We start from the raw sequence: 12722 nt of genomic DNA, 5'->3' as shown, positions 1-12722 counted from the left end.
TAAAACTCAGAAGATAACAACGGAATGGGGGTCAATCCCTCCCAGTGACTCCAACAGCAATCAAGGCTAACTACAACAGGACAGTATACACAGTCCATACAGGGGCACACCTTGAGTACCCAGCTCAGATGACTTGGGAGGCTGAGCCACTGGGCCCTACAGGAGACATAGCAACTCAGCCTAATCCATAGAAATAAACACAGGGAAGCAGCCAAAATGCAGAGACAAAGAAACATGTCACAAGTGAAAGAACAGAAGCAATCTCCAGAAAAAGAACTAAATGAAATAGAAGCAAACAAACTACTAGATACAGAGTTCAAAATAATAGTTATAAGGATGCTTAAGGAACTTAATGAGAGCTTCAAGGAACTTAGTGAGAATTTCAAGGATTTTAATGAGGACATCAAAGACATGAAAAAGGACCAGTCATAAATTAAGGATGCACTAACTGAAATGAAGTATAATTTACAGGGAATCAAGAGTAGAGAATCAAATCAGTACTTTGGAATATGAGGAAGCCAAAAGCACCCAATCAGAAGAGCAAAAAGAATCCAAAAATATGATGATAGTGTAAGGAGCCTCTGGGTTAACTGCAAGAGTATCAAAATTCACAGTATGGGGGTGCCAGAAGGAGAAGAGAGAGAGCAAGATACTGAAAACCTACTTGAAGAAATAATGACAGAAAACTTTCCCCTACCTGTTGAAAGAAATAGACTTACAAGTCCAGGAAGCACAGAGAACCCAAACAACAGGAACCCAAATAGGACCACACCAAGACACATCATAATTAGAATGCCAGGGGCAAAAGACAAAGAATCTTAAAAGCAACAAGAGAAAAGCAGTTAGTTACCAACAAGGGAGCACCCATAAGACTGTCAGCTGTTTTCTCAACAGAAACTTTGCAGGCCAGAAGGAAGTGGCAAGAAATATTCAAAAGTGATGAATAGCAAGGACCTACAAGCAATATTACTCTACCCAGCAAAGCTATCATTTAAAATTGACGATCAGATAAAGAGCTTCACAGACCAGAAAATGCTAAAAGGGTTCATCAACACCAACCCAGTATTACATGAAATGTTGCAGGGTCTTTTAGAAGAAAAAGGAAAAGAAGAAGAAGAAGAAGAAGAAGAAGAAGAAGAAGAAGAAGAAGAAGAAGAAGAAGAAGAAGGAGGAGGAGGAAGAAGAAGAAGGAGGAGGAGGAGGAGGAGGAGGAGGAGGAGGAGGAGGAGGAGGAGGAGGGGGAAGAGGAGGAGGAGGAGGAGGAGGAGGAGGAGGAGAGAATGGAGATAAATACATATATATCAACAATTGAACCTAAAAATCAAAATAAAACAACATGAAATCTAATGAACAAAATAAACTGATGAATAAAATAGAACCAGAGGCATGGAAACCTGGAAGAGACTGATGAATCTCAGAGGGAAGGCGGGGATCAGGAAGAGAGTAACCAAAGAACTTATTTGCATATATGCATTATCTATGGACACAGACAATAGGGTGGTGAATGCCTGGGGTGGGGTGGGAATGGGGTGAAGGGGGACAATGGGGAAATCTGTAATTCTCTCAACAATAAATTTTTTTTAAAGGTGAAGGGATTAAGAAGTACAAATTGGTTGTTACAGAATAGTCCTGGGGTTGTAAAGTATAGCATAGGGAATATAGTCAATAATATTATAATACAGTGGTTCTCAACCTGTGGGTAGTGACCTCTTTGGTGGTCGAACAACCCTTTCACAGGGGTCACCTAAGACCATCCTACATATCAGATATTTACATTACGATTCATAACAGTAGCAACATTACACTTATGAAGTAGCAACGAAAATAATTTTATGGTTGGGTCACAACATGAGGAACTGTATTTAAAGGGCCAGAAGGTTGAGAACCACTGTTCTAATAACTATATATGGCGTCAGAAAGATAATATTTATTTGGATAATCACTTATTAAGTTACATAATGTCTAGTCACTGGGGTGTCCACCTGAAACTAATATAAGAATGTATATCAACTGTAATTTAAAAGTGATTTTTAAAAAAGAAAGTAAAAAAAAATATCCATCCCTTACTCCCATTTTCCTAGTTTGCTAAAGAAGTAGCTCTATACAATCTATAAGATGCCTATAGACATTTATTAAAAGATTACTACAAAGAATTGACACATAAACTTAATTCTGTTTTCTTCTGTGTTAGCTAAGTCTGTCAAAGGCAATGAATGTTATCCTGAGAGAAAGATGAGAGATTAAGGCAAATGAAATTGCCATTAAGTAATTTATTTTCCCCTCACACACAATAATATATAGTTCAGTGGAGATAAAGCTCACAATAATTACAGAAGTGCAAATATTCACCAATATTTTGACTTAAATATCCTCAGATTAGGTGTAAACAAGGAGTCTTCAGTTCTTTATCAAAGGAAGATGAATACTGATATGCATTTTCATTGTTATTTACTATTTATCAGTTGTAAAACCACTGTCAGGAGAAAAGGTGTCTATCTAAAACGGGAAGATTTTGCAAAGCTGACTTATCCTATATAATAAAGAGGTAATATGCAAATTGACAGTCACACCCTCACACAAGATGGTCACCCCCATGTGGGCACAAGATGGCTGCACCCATGTGGTCACAAGATGGCTGCCACAAGATGGCTGGCAGGGGAGGGCAGTTGTGGGTGATCAGGCCAGCAGAGGAGGGCAGTTGGGGGTGACCAGGTTGGCAGGGGAGGGCAGTTGGGGGTGACTTGGCCTGCAGTGGAGGGAGGGCAGTTTGGGGGGACCAGGCCTGCAGGGGAGGGCAGTTAAGGGAGACCAGGCCAACAGGAGAGGGCAGTTAGGGGTGACTGGGCCAGCAGGGGAGGGCAGTTGCAGGCAACTGGACCAGCAAGAGAGAGCAGTTGGGGGCGATCGGGCTCGCAGGGGAGCAGTTAGGTGTCGATTAGGCTGGCAGGGGAGTGGTTAGGGGGTGATCAGGCAGAAGCAGTTAGGGGCAATCAGGCAGGCAGGCAGGTGAGTGGTTGGGAGCCAGCAGTCCCAGATTGTGAGAGGGATGTCCTACTGCCAGTTATCCCCAGAGGGGTCCCAGATTGGAGAGGGTGCAGGCTGGGCTGAGGGACACCCCCATGCACGAATTTCATGCACCAAGCCTCTAGTAATAAAATAAAATGCCCCCTTTATCATGACCTATTTTTTTCCTTTTATTCACCTCTCAGAGGGGAAGATGAATGGAGGTAGACTTAAGAGGAATTAAACAGATGAAGACAACTTGTAGACAAGTGGCAGACATCAACATTTGATCATTTATATTAAAAACCAACATATATCAAATTCTCTTTCCAAGTCAAATAAGCAACCAGAAAGATGCATTGCTAATTTGTCAAGGATACTTCAGACTGAATTATTGTAGGTAGCATAAACTGAGAATCTTATTATGTTAAATTTGCAACTGATGTCTCCAAATTAAATTTGCCTCTTTTCCACTAGAAATGATGTATTTTTATCTAATAATTCTTTTTCCATATTATCTATGTCTAGATGCTATTCTTCCATTTATATATTGTGTTGCATGTCAACAGTTTATATTCCCAGAAATCTTTCCCTTATTATCACCACCGTGATCAACATGATTATATTAATTATATTGCTGTTAGACTCCATGGCATCAGACTGAGGTGATGCAATTATGGCTTCCAAGCAATGACTTTATTGTTTCTTTCTTTTTATATACTGCATATCATTGCAACATGTTCAAGTAAAATTATACATTTGTACTAACTCTAATACCTAACTCTACTTTTACATAAGGTTAACTCTAACAGTAGTTAAAATTTCCTGTGCATGTGTTATGTTATTATATTATTTTCATCCAAAGTTAACCCACTTTGATCCACATGCTCGGAGCCCTCATACTTTCCCTCAGTTCTCTTCTCTAGAATGTCATGAAATAGTCCCACTTTAACTGCAGTTTCACCTTGGCAGGACCACCATCAAATTTGCTAAAATTTTTGGAATAGTTACTGTAGTGCACTTATGCTTTTATTATTTTCCCAAATTTCAGATCTAACCCCAATCACAAACACAATGGCATCAGTGCATAAGGCTATGTGAACATAACTTCACATGAAAGATTTGTTATTTTTTTTTCTTGTATTCTATATCATCCATTGAACCAACACCAAAGTCTAAATAAATGTGATTTAAGACATTTGGAGAAAATGTTCTCTTGGTGGTTTTCAGGTTTTCATTCTATCTGGGAAAAAAAAAAAAATATATATATATATATATATATATATATATATATATATATATATATTTATCTTCTCCCAGGATGAGAGGAATCTGCTGCATGTCATTTACAATTTCAGCAACTTAGATGATTTCTCTCTGACCAACTCTTGTCCCTTGTTTCTAATTTATGAAGAACATTCCAAGGCAGTTTTATCCATAAAGAAAACAGTTATATATGTATAGGTTGACTCAATGAATGCTTTTTTCTTAGTGTTCCATTTACTAAGGACAACAGATGGACATTCTAAGCCGTTAATAAATGCAGACGAAAGATGATATGCTGGCTGGCTGGCTGGCTGGTATGTTAGCAGAGTTTTCCCAAGCTGAAACAATGACTTAAGCCAAGATGAATGCTCCCCAGTTGTTTAAATAGATGGCATAACACTTGTTTTGCTAGGTAGTAAACACATGCAGTGTTAACTGGCAATTTAAGAGCATTTAATAATCATATAAATGTATCATACATTGATTTGAACATTGGACAGCATATTGTTATCCTCAATAAAGGACTTTTGGAGGCTGAACATATAATTATTTTGTTACTTCATTTAAAAGGGTAGAGAGCTAATCAAGCATGCTGCTCATAAGAAACAATCAAGTAAAGAGACCACACAGCTGCTAATTTCCATAATCTATACTTCATATTCCAGCTCAAATCCTAGTCCACAATTCTATTCCAAAATTCTTTTTTATGGTGGCCTCACACAATCTTTCGTTTTTGTCTCCACTTTCCAGAAACATTTTTAAGGCAAAGTGGAATACACATACAGACAAAGCCTTGGACCAATAAGGATTACAGAAAAAGAATGATTGTCTAATCAAAGTCTATACAAGGTTAACAAATTTAGGCATGCCTACCGTAACTGGGTACTTGAATGCCAAATTAATGTAGCATTTTCAAATAAACTTGAGAATTAGGATCTGAAGTGTTTGACAGTGCCTAATGAGCCATCATAATAAGCAATGGAGTGTTAAAATGAAAAAAAAGGAAAATGCTATTTGAGATGCAGTTTTCCTGATTATTTTTAGATTTTCTACAGAATTATTTCCCTAATGCAAAAGGCATGTGAATAACTATTTCTTCCTAGTTTAGATCTGAAACTAATGGACTGTGACCAAATAACCAGACATAACTTTTTATCCAGATTCCTTGATCCGAAATACACTTAAGAATTTTAATACTAGTCTATATTTAATGGGACTGATCATCTGGCGTGCATAAAAGCCATCTCAAGCAGCCCTGTGTCCCTCTTATTTCACACGTGTAGGTAAATGCTGAAAGTTTTGTGAAAGGAGCTTTTTCATGAACGATGATGACAGTTATGAAGAATTTCACTGATATTTTTGTTCTGAAGTGAATTATTCAAACTAATCCAGAAGAGACTTTGTGGTTGAAAGAGTGGGATCTGGGAGGGGCCTCAGTCTGAGCAGGGTTGCTTCAGTGATAATTAGAACTTGCATCAGATGTCAAAGGCTCCGCCTCAGAGCCATAGTAACTAATTTGCATCCCCGCTGAAGAAGTCATTTTATGGGCCCCCAAGGAAATCAGCAGCTGAGACTGCTTCACTACAGCCTGGGCTGGTAGAGCAGGCTTCCCACAGAAAAGCAGGGTCGTGGTCTCCATTTGGTTTGGTTGTTTCCTGCAATAAGTTATATCTTGGTATTGTTTCCAGAAATAACCAGTTCTCTGTCAGACTGATTTTTTTTATATTTGGCGTGGTGTGTGTGTGTGGAGGTAGTGTTTGTTTTAAGCCATTTTCTTAGTTCATAAAGACCATCAGTATAAAAAACTACTTGGCAGAGATGCCCCAGTATTTACTAAACAAGGATAATGCTGTCAGGCTTAGTGGCCTCAGACCTCTGACTTCTGTTTTGCCATCTGGCCATCATACTTTTGATCTCCCTCCTCCCCAGGACTGGCAGAGTATAACTCACATTAGAATCCATTTGCTCTTGCATGCTCTTTTCCTTTTCTCCTTTACTGGATAAGATGCTACTCTTCCCATAATTTTGAAGATATATACCTGACACTTTATATTTATTTTCCCTAGACCCCTAAAAACATCTGCTTTGGCTCAAAATCACAATAGACTGGTTAGCATGGTATTCTAAACCAAACAGGCTTCAGTAGGTAAATATTCCATAGGTAAACAAAATCTATTTTCCATGTTAATCCTTTTAAAATCCAACAAGAAAACATTTTGCACAAGCATGTCAATCAATTAAAAAGGCAAATATCAGAGAAGTACAAAATGTCAGAGCTGGAAAAGGGCACTTGTAGGTCATCTAAAACAACCTCCATGTTTTTCCATATGTGCAACCAAGGTCCAGTGAGGGTGGGTTGCCAAGAGATTCATTTAGTTAAAAACAGAGCTGCATGCAAACCCGGAAGTGTAATAATGTCTGAAACTTAGTTTGAAATTCATCCAAAAATAAGATGGATTGAGAGATGGATAGAGGGATAGATATGATAAATCAAGTGCAGTAAAATGTTAATGGTAGGATCTAGTTGGCAAGTTCATGATTGTTCACTGTAAATACTTTCAACTCTTCTGTGTATGGTTGAATACTTTCAACATAAAATGTTAGGCATTTGAGCATTGCAACTACCTTATGAAGCTGGTAAGCCAACGATATTGAGGATAGATGTCTCACACTAGGTTTGGTGGATGCATGAGTGAATGCTGGTGTCCACAGTCAAGGTAGATAAACTAATGTGGACTCCCACTAAAAGAATATACTTCTTCAAGATGCTTTGCAGGGATCCAAATAGATAAAATAGTTTTGATTTGGTCAGGATTCTTGCAATTACAGGTGAAAAATAAAATCACCCCAGATTTGCTTAAGCAAATTAAAGGACTGTATTGGTTTCCATAAATGAAAATTCTAGGGGTGAACCTGGCTTGATCCTGGTTATCTGCACCCAGACTCTCCATCTCCTGGCTCTGCTCTCTTTCACATTGGTTCCATTCTTATTCAAGCTTGCCCTTCCCAGTTGCAAAGCTCTCTGTACCTCCTGTTTATACCCCCACAAGTCCAAACCCAGGAGAAATGAGAGCATGACTGTCTCAACAGTAAAAGCAAAGTATGAAGAGTGCATTTCATTTATTTAGTCTGAATTGTGTGCCCATCCTTAAACCAAGAACCATTTGCAAAGAGACTGCAATATTCTAATTGGGTGCCAAACCATTAAAATTAAAAGTCACACCACAGGTTTGTTGTCATAATATCTCTTAGATTGCTGAGGAAATCATCTTAAGGTCAAGATGGCAGCAAGGAGTAGAGTCCCTAGATGTGACACAAGGGAGACACAAATGCAAAGGGTGAAAGTGGCCCATTTCAACAATAGATGCACACAGCTGGATCTGGGACCATAATAGTTCCTTGGAGAACAATCTAAGCCTTGATGAAAAAAAAAGAGCTTGAACTCTTGTACACATGGATTCCAAGCACCTAGAAGAAATGATAAATTTGAGGTGTTAAATAAGGTCCTTGAAATCAAAGACACTCTTGGAGCCATATTCACAGAAATCTTAGCTATTTTTACAAGTCAGATTGGAAAGAAATTCAGTGACAGTTTTTATCTCTAGCTAATTGAAGTTAATTTCCAAATAAGTTTAAAAGTAGGTGTGAACTATTCCATTAAATAACATTACATTAACTGGGCTAGTTATTCAGATTTGGTGATTATATAATCAAATGCACTATTCAATCAAGACGATTTTTATCTTTGTAATTGTGAATTAAATTAGGCAGAACTGTGTGAATGCTATAAATTTACTAGAGCTCTCTACCTAGTCCCCTTCCCAGAGTAGAACTGCTGGACCCAGTAATGCTAGTCCACAGGGTCAGGCTGCCAGGAGCAGGGCTGGGTGTTGCCCAAAGCTGTCATGTGTGAAGCCCAAGTTCAGAGACCAAACAGCCTCCAGAGAGGCTTCCCAGACTACCACCGGAAGATTATGTCTCTTATGGTCATGAGAAGAAGGAAGGCCAGAAACCAAACTCAGAACAACTGTATGGAGACAAAGTTTTAGATAGTCCACAAAGATTAGAGCAAGAGACAGAGTCATGACTGGCAAAAGAAGGTGCCCTGTACAAATCCTACAGATAAGGCTGCTGGCAGTAGATTGAGTTCACTGGTTAAAGCAGCTAGGGTCGGGGAAAATGCTGACCAGTTCCCAACTGTGTCTGGCAGCATGCTCACAAATCTGATTTGATCCATATAAAAATACCCTTCCATATCCAGCTTGTTCTTAGCAGTTCTTTCTAAATGTGAAGTGGGTTGCTACCTAGAAAATGACTTGAATAAATATTTAATGTGCAAAACTGGGATTTTAAAGGTGTCTTGATCCACATATTTGCACCTGCTTTATGCCTGTGTGCAAATTTTTAAATGTGCTCTTTTCTACATTTTTCTCTGCTTTCAGAAAAGCCAGGCCCATCTTTCATTCCAACATGACCAACAGGTTGACAGACATGGTACATGCATAAATTGTAGAAAAAAAAAGTGCTTTCATTCATTCAAGAACTATTTACATAGCATCTGCTCTATGCCAAGCCTCATGATAGGCAGTAGGAATGCAATGGTGAGTACAAGTAAACATAGTGATGGGAAGGATATGAAGGTGGTGCTGACAGATTAGCAGGGGCCAGAGCATCTAGTGGTCTGTCAGTTACAATGAAGAGTTCGGTCTTCATTCTAAGAGCAATCGAAGGCTTTAGAAAACTCTGAAATTGGGAAGGGCGTATGATGACATCATCAGGTTTGTGTTTTCCAAAGATCAGTGTGGCTACTGTGTACAGGATGGACTAAAGGAGATAAGTGGGAAGCAGGAAGATCAGCTAGGGAGGAGGTCACCATGGTCGTCCAGGGAAGATATGATGGTTTAAACTAAAGCAGTGATTGTGGAACATGAAATATGATTTTAGAGGCAAAACTTGCAGGATCTGCTCATTAATTAGACATCAGGGGTCTTGGTGAGGAAGAATGAGGCGTTAAGGGTAGCATCCATGGAGTAACGTACAATTTGACTTGAAAGCAAATTCACTCTCTTTGTAGGAACTCTTATAGCGTACAGACAGAGCAGCCCAATATCAGTATCCCTCTCATCTTAAAGACTAGTCACACATATGTGTTCACTTTACAGACCCACCAGCTTCAAGTAAAAGGCTCTTGCATTTTGCAAAGACAGAAAGGACATTCTGTGCCGATCAAAGACAAATAATGAATGTGATATTAAATAAGCTGTAGTACTTTCTTCAGTGGATGTCATGTTTAAAGATTCTAGTTGTAAATGCAGGAAGCCCTGTGTTCTCCTTCATTAACTCTCATGGAGTAATTATCCATAGCTAAATCTCAATTTTTGTGAAACCTATTTCGGAAGCAACAAAGCAGGCTGTAAGAAACTGGCAGGATATTGAAACCCATGGGACATATTCCAAGAGAGAAGTATTTCATCTTTATCCGGGGATGGGGAAATCAGCATGATGTGGAGGGCAAGAGCAGCGATGTCAGAGTCAGGCGAAGCTAAGCTAGAATCTTGGGTCTCCATCCAGTGGGTATGTGACCTTGGAGCACATTATTTCTGCAAGTATTTCCTTTAGTTTAAAGTTAATTTAGAAATATTTAAAATACAAATTGTTATAAGGATGCAATTAGATAATCAAGCATAATTTCCTTATACATCCATAATGAGTACAACAGTACCTATGGTTCAGGATCATTGTTGGGTTGAAATAAAGACAATAGTTATAAAATATTAAAATATATGGCACATAGAAGACAATACATCAGAGCTATTAAGACAGAGGGAATCCCTTGGGATTGTTCTACATAAACAAAGTAAAAATATTATTAATTGAAAAATTCTCATTATTCAAATAAAGCTGAAATAAAACTAGTTCTTACCCCTTTGATAAAATTCTACTTTTTTCAAACCAATATTATTTGCAGTTTTTAAAATAATATATTTTTAAAATAAATGTTTTATTTATGAAGTGATAATTTTTAAAAAGTACTGTTTTCAATACTTTGCATTATCTTTTTAAAAATATGTTTTATTGACTTTTATAGAGAGAGAAAGGAAGAAGGAGAGAGAGATAGAAACATTGATGAGAAAGACATATCAATTAGCTGCCTTCTGCATGCCCCCTACTGGGGATTTAGCCCACAACCTGGGCATGTGCCCTGATGGTGAATGGAACTCTGGACCTCTTGGTCCATGGGAAGACGCTCAATCCACTGAGCCACACTAGCTGGCCTACTTTGTATTATCTTAATGGCATGATATAAAATTCTCGAATTTACCTGATTTCAAATGGTACCTTATCAGAGCTGTCTTCACAGATTATCCTATCTGTATAAACCAGTGCCTCTTCCTCCATCCAATGCACAGATAAATAACTTCATCACCATGCCTCTCCTCACCCCTCTATCCTTTATTGTTCTCTATAGCAACTATCGCCAACATCTGACATACTGGGTAATTACTTGTGGACTTGGGTTCTATCTTTTCCCATCAGAATGAAAAGTTCAAGGAACACAGGACTGTTTTGTTGTTTTGTTAAGTGACTTATTCTTGGCACCTACAACTGCATCTGGCATAGTGTGGGCACCAATAAATATGCACTTTTAAAATGAATAATAATGTTTATGTATACTCACCAAATAAAAAGGTGTCTTTTCATGTGAATTAATATGACAACAAAGCTTTCATGGAATATATTTGCATTTTACAGTTTAACCTTTTTCTTCAGCTCCCATTTCCTATAACAAGGTCAGGGAAGGCTTTAACTCTATTTTGCAATCAAGTAAATTGAAGCTTAAACAAGTTATGTGTGTCGTCTTTTATCACACAGCTATTGAGTGATTTTCTCATTGAAACCTGATTCTAAAAGAAGCAACTACAATTGCAGTGTCAAAATGCAGAAGTCACTTGGAATATGCAGAATAACAGTGTTTGGTTTGTACCTGTCATAAATGAATTGCTTGCTTTCTAGTTGAATTTTAAGTTTCTTATAGTAATGAAAGTATGCAAATAATGACTTTTTCCTCACCCTGCATTACAAAGGTTAAGGGCAAAGAATGAACACCTGCTGTGTGATACTGCTTTTCACCAATAAAGCAAAAAAGATGTGGAGCTCCATTTATAAATACCTGTGCAATAATAATGCCTGATAAATGAAAGAAGCCTGGCTTCCATCTGACAGAGAGTAGCAGCAGCATACTATGTTTGATTAAGGTCTGTATTTTCCCTTTCACCAGAGAAAAGGTGTTTTGCTAAAACAATGATTTAAGATGAGTGTTGGTGGTCAAGTCTCATTAATCCCACCCTAGAAAAACTGGGGAGTAGGCAGACCTTGGTTTCTGTGTGCTGGCCGCCTTTCCATGATATACCTTCACCAGTGTGATCACTCACAGACAAGAAGCTTCTTAAAACATCCCTTGCATCTCCTCATGGCCTCCTCCCCTGCCAAATACCCTGTGTGGACCCCTCCTTCCATAGGAAAAAGAAAAATAAGTTGAAAAGCTGGTTTATGCTGAATTGTTAAGATCATGATAATTCCAGAATAATTTTGGATTCACATCTTAGTGCAAAATCAGGCTCCACCACTTATTCGCTGTCTGGCCTTGAACAAATTACATAATTTCTCTTTGCTTCATTATGGAATGGAAATATTAATAGTACTTGACAGGATTGAGTGAAGACTCGTGTGTGTGTGTGTGTGTGTGTGTGTGTGTGTGTGTGTGTGTTTGCAAATGCCTAGAACTTAGTGTTAAGTATTTGCTACTAAAGATACAGGTCATAAAATATAGTAAAAGAAGGGACTGATCTGATTTTGAATTCTGTGACCTGAGCATGTTACATCATTTCTCTGTATAGGATTCCTTATTAAAATGGAAATACTCCCTACTTTACAATTCCAGATTAAGGATTGATAATATTGTATGTAAAGCCTGTAGAATATTATCTGATGAAGAGCAGGTGTTTCACATAGTATTAAATATTATTCTTTGCAACTTAAAAGGGGATTGTGGGGTGTAGTAATGTCATTCTAAAGTCATCAGTGGGATAATGGTCTTGAGCAGCGGTTCCATTGGAGACCTTCAAGGTATCTTTTCAATAAGACCAGCATTCATGTTAGAAAGTTTTGCTTTTGATGCTATTTGCAGCAGATCATATTTTCCAAGGATGATTACAGCATTGCCTCCTATTCCACGTGCTCTTTTTACTAAGTGACCTGGACCTCTTGAATGTCTCTTCTTGAATTGGGGCTTTGTGACAGCCTTGACCACTGGAGAAGCTGTATGACTTTCAAAGTTGAGTCATAAAAATGCCATGCATTCTGCCTAATTTCTGGGGACCCTCCTTCTGGGGAACTCCAGCCACCATGTAGAGTGGAACTGCCCTGAGGCCACCATGCTGCCAGGAGGCCCC

Source organism: Myotis lucifugus, unplaced genomic scaffold (genome assembly GCF_000147115.1).
Source record: "Myotis lucifugus unplaced genomic scaffold, Myoluc2.0 scaffold_40, whole genome shotgun sequence".
NCBI classification, from domain to species: Eukaryota; Metazoa; Chordata; class Mammalia; order Chiroptera; family Vespertilionidae; genus Myotis; species Myotis lucifugus.
Note: the sequence above shows the minus strand (reverse complement) of the source record.